This window comes from Alosa sapidissima, chromosome 2 (assembly GCF_018492685.1).
Source record: "Alosa sapidissima isolate fAloSap1 chromosome 2, fAloSap1.pri, whole genome shotgun sequence".
Lineage (NCBI taxonomy): Eukaryota > Metazoa > Chordata > Actinopteri > Clupeiformes > Clupeidae > Alosa > Alosa sapidissima.
Genome location: NC_055958.1, coordinates 37,589,517 through 37,594,644, shown reverse-complemented (window position 1 = coordinate 37,594,644; position 5,128 = coordinate 37,589,517). Strand labels below are relative to the sequence as shown.

At 37.2% G+C, this 5,128-nt stretch overlaps 2 protein-coding genes across 5 annotated transcripts in view; both read left to right on the top strand.

The window, feature by feature from the left end:
- Positions 1-5,128, top strand: part of LOC121690338 (zinc-binding protein A33-like) — a 698,440-nt gene that overhangs the window by 346,872 nt on the left and 346,440 nt on the right. The window lies entirely within an intron of this gene.
- The window catches only part of LOC121690097, a 790,202-nt gene that overhangs the window by 471,531 nt on the left and 313,543 nt on the right, over positions 1-5,128 (top strand). The window lies entirely within an intron of this gene.

Sequence of the window (5,128 nt, the reverse complement as noted above, 5' to 3'; positions counted from 1 at the left end):
CATCTCCTTCACAGACACAAACCCCTCCAAAAAAATGTAAGATGTCAGGAAATCGCCAATGTTTTTTGAGCTCTATATTCTAACAAATATTCTTTAACAAATTATATTTGAATTCTTTTGATTTGAAAACCATTCCCACGCGTTTGATCCATACGGCGATGTCTGTCTCTAAGCTTCACTTCCTCCTTCTTACATCGGTCTTGCAAAAGCAGTTGTTTAATGACTCCTTGTCTCGAAGATCCGGTCAAAGTCCCCAGATGATAAAGAGTTGTATGTAACATGATTGATGTCAGTGTTTTTCCTGACCTCTGAAATGGTTTGGTGAAACGTTTCTAATGAGGAAGTCTTACAAAGAAACACAGACAATTGTGTAAAGTGCTGTGACACAATTTACACTAATTCTAACTCACATTCCAATACTAATTCAAAAATGACTCTATTACCTAGACCTATATCACATTTACATGCAGTACAATTGTACAAATAGACTAGCTACTAATAAAAGTTAAGAACTAATAGTTTTGCATCAACAGATACCTCCCGCCATCTTGGATTTGCTTCATACTTTATGTCAATAATGCTATAATACCCAACAACTACTGTGCAAAAGTTTAAGCTTGTATCTACTTTATTTTCTGAGATATGGAGGCTTAAAAAACAGGGTCATTAGTGTGATAAAATGCAGTTTTTTTAAATCACTAAGTTCCCAGGGTCATTGTGTTTGAACAATTCATGCTAGATGCTTGCACGACTGTAGATGTTTTCAAATGGAAAGTTATGTGGCCAAGAGATTAATATTTGCCAAGTTATGGTATGCTGAATATGATATTAAATTAAAAAACGGAGTGCCTATTTACACCCCTGGTACAAATAGCCTTGGCCACAGAGCTGAGCTATTCATACCCTGTGACATAACAAAAAGACGTTGCTCACGTGCTCACGTGCACAAAAATCATGGCGGACATTCGTTTTTCGTCAGCAGAAAGTGAAGAATTCTGAAAGGTTTCGGCACTATATCTGTTCAGATTAAGTTTTAGATTGAAAAGTTGTGTTTTATTTTCATAATCTTGGTTCAGTGAACACATACAACCATCAGTTTGTTAGTTAACAGAAATTTCATGAATATGACGTTCAGGCCTATAAACTATAAGTTTACCTGCAAACACTATTTCCTTGTGGAAGCAGAGAGTACAGTGGTCACAGACAAGGGCTGGCATGCGGGAAACAGGGGTTTGAGTCCTGTGTGATGTGTTTTGGCAGAGTGAGTGTGCATGTGTACCAACATCTCTGGAGAGAAGGCGCGCAATTTGAACAAGAAATCGGTTCTCAAACGGAAGTTTTGATTGCAACAATTAGCTAGTTCATGCACCAGGGTGTAAATAGCATGCAGTACTATAAACACCAGGGTACGAATAGCATCCACTTCTAACTGTACATTGATTCAAACAGCATACCTTATTTAGAGTGTCTATTACACAGCTGAGCTATTCACACCCTGTTACGTAACAAAAAAGATATTACATTGTGTGATCAATATGCCAGAATAAATGCACAGGGGTGCAAATAGCATACACTGATATTTGTACCAGACGGGGTACTAATAGAACACATTGCTGTGTGCACCGGGGTACGAATAGAATTCACTTCTTATTGCACCAGGGTACGAATAGCATACACTGCTAATTGTACCAGGGGTGCAAATAGCCTTACCCATTAAAAAATAGCAACTTTTGACCACTATATCTTCAAGCCAAATCACATCAGATCTTTTACATTTCTGTATATAAAATCACATATTGTAGTACATTATTAACAGATATAAATCATAGATTTTGATTTCTTCCGGACATATTTCTGACACATTAAAAATTATAAAAATAATTTCACATTCATGTTTTATGTGTATTTTTCCCATGTATGACAAGGTTACTTACAATCATATCATTGAAAAGAAAGTGTTTCAATGAGCACATGCATAAAGTAGTTTGTGTCGAGCCATTTTATATATTTTAGTACAAATTGTGAAGCCTCAGAAAAACGTATCAACATACCAAAGTAGGTGCTTTGAAGCATATAAACAGAGTGCAACACAGGTACCAGTTCAACTTTCAGGAAAAAAAATGTTAGTGTAATTTTTGTGTAACTTGACTGATATCATAGAAAATATATTGTTGCATTAAATTAAATGAAACTTAAGCAGAGTACAAGTACAAAAAAAAACCAGTAGCTTATTCTTTTTAACATTTAGTTGTGGTTGTGAAATGCTGGGCAGCATTCATAATCAGTGGCTTATTTTGCTATATACATACATTGCCATGTGTACACCACTTGAATTCAAAGTGCATTGAAACATCTTAGCTTTACATACCAGTCTTGTCCATCAGGGTGACCAAACGCATTGCCACACTCACAGTTCTAATATCCCCAATCAAACAATCATTACCCATAACCACCAGAATCAGTCAAGCTACATTTTAAGATTCAAATTGTTGTGTTATACTGATTTAGATATTCTTAATCTAAATTAAGTAATAAGATGTGAAGAGTGTGTGCACAGTGGCTTGTTTATGTTGGCGCACTCGCATCACCCTTATGAAGACTAGAATACAATAATAATGTCTCTGAATATCTCTTCAAAGCTGCACAGTGTTAGTGTTTGATGTCTGAATAATGTTGTATCCATCAAGCAGTATACCTTCTTTACAGTCTGTCTATGCCACCCCCTGATGATGGGCAGGAAGACCCACAAATCTTCCCTTAATGTAATGTGGCTAGTTCTACATGTTCCCCGCAAAGGGACAGTGGACAAGAGGCAGATATGTAAATGTATTTCAAATTAATTACAATTTAGTACAAAAGGAGTAGAAAAGTTATAAGGATAAATCTTAAAATACTGCTATAAACTGGTGGATTTTCCCCAGTCTAGGAAGGTCGGATCAGCCAATGCAAAACCCCTGCTCAGGAGGACCCTGGTGAGACAGAAAAACTGGAGACAGCAACCCAACACCAGACGAAGCATGCAACACAGCAAGCACTACACACTCAAGATCTTCAGATATCACTATAAAATATCACACATGTTGTTCTGTTGCAGCAAGCACTACACACTCAGGATCTTCAGATAACACTACAAAATATCACACTGTGTTGTAGTTATAGTACACACCAAGATAGTGTCTCCCAATGTGGTCCCTTGAGGTGATCACAACAAATGTTAAAACTCCATGCAGAAGCCTGTGTCACTGTAGACACAACCTTCTAGAAATTACCCTGATGAAATAAATAAGTATTACAATTCAAATAGCAGTGATTAAACATGCTCTACCATGACCAACAGTACCTGCATGAAAAGGGAGCCCAACTCACACAACAGTGTCCAGCACCAACACAAAGAGAATCTGACTTGCAGCCAGCAAACATTTATCACTTCCTAATTGGTCATGTGACTCCCCAAGACATCATGTGATCCTGGATGTTGTGTGGATGTGATGCAGCTATGTGTGCCTGTCTGTGTAGATCCCCACAATGTAAAGCTTGGTCCTTTAGTGTGTTAGACACTGGCACTGGGTGAAGTAGAACTCTGTGTCTTCTTATCACTGTTGTATTGAAGATAGTTCATACATCGTTTGCAACACTTTCTGTAGTGATATGTAATAAGGAAGGTCTTGCATTTGACTATTCAAGTGGCACTAGACGTCAACTTACAATTTCACAAAATCTACTTTGTGAATTTACTCTTGTGGCTCTGCAATTGATCTGCATGACCTGTTTCACAACTCAGTCACACTTTTGGCAAGGCTTTATAATGGCACCTGAAGATATTTGATTTGATACCAACATTTTCCACCTTTCAGCTCCCTAACACTTTAAAAGCCCCCAAAAATAATTTCAAATAGTTCCAGTGATGACAGAAATGCTTTTTCCTTGCCCTGTCTAATCCTAAAACAATATCTAACTGTATACTGTACAATGGATTTGAATTCACAAGGTACAAGTGAAGAAATTGCCAAGGCAGAACGTGGCTCTTAAAGAAGCCCTATGCAGGTCTGGTTATTCCTTCGCTGTTTCTGGGTTTTCGCCTGATTTGGGCTCACATTTTTCACGACATAGCTCCCCCTGCAGTTAGCAAGTGACTGCAGGGTGATTTTTACTTTTTATATTGTTTACTTGAATGTTATGTTTGTCTGTGGACCTAATTAGTAAAATATGTCTTGTCTCCACCGTGGGATAGTAGGAAACGCAATTTCGATCTCTTTGTAAGTCTTGACATGTGAAGAAATTGACAATAAAGCAGACTTTGACTTTGACTTTGAGAAACTACAATCTGACTACATTTTCGAGTATTTCTGCCGAGTTACATCCGGATGTGTTCGGACCGCGACCAGAAAGTTGCATATTCTTTTTTTCCGCGGAGAAGCACTAGGGGGAGACGAAGCACCCACCAAACGACCCAAAAAGTGTTGTAGAACCATCAGAACGACTCTCAACCTGCATCATTAAGGTCATTTTTGCTAAAATTGTTGCATAGGGCCTCTTTAATAAACATGACAGGGAACAGGTGAGACCATGATTACGCTAATAAGCAGATTCAGGTGAGGGGTGGAGACAAGGAAACAAGGAGCCAAAACACATGGCTATATAAAAAAATCAGCCCATGGTATAAGTAAACAAATGTCCATAAGCCAGGAAAAAAGTAATCACCCATAGCCATGAAAAACATGTTTGATACCTTATTTGATATAGTTTGAGTTAAGGTACCAACACAATATTTTGAACATGTAGTAATGAAAACATATTATTTCCGATGGTATGATTGTTTTTGTGATAGACTTTGTCATACATGGGGAATATGCACTAGAAAATTAGGTATGACGTTATTTTTTCATGTTTGATGCTCTATAAATTACATATTTTCATTTATTTTAGACATGCAACCTATTTGGCAAGGAAGTACTAAAACAGTAGTATTATATGCATAAATTCAAAACTTCTGATTGGATTAATTGTGAAGATATTGTGGTCAAAACATACTTACATTTTTCATAAATGCAATGTTCAGCAAGTCATGGCTTGATAAATATTCAACTGTAGAGCAATTATTTCAGAAGTTGAAGACAACTAACAGTGT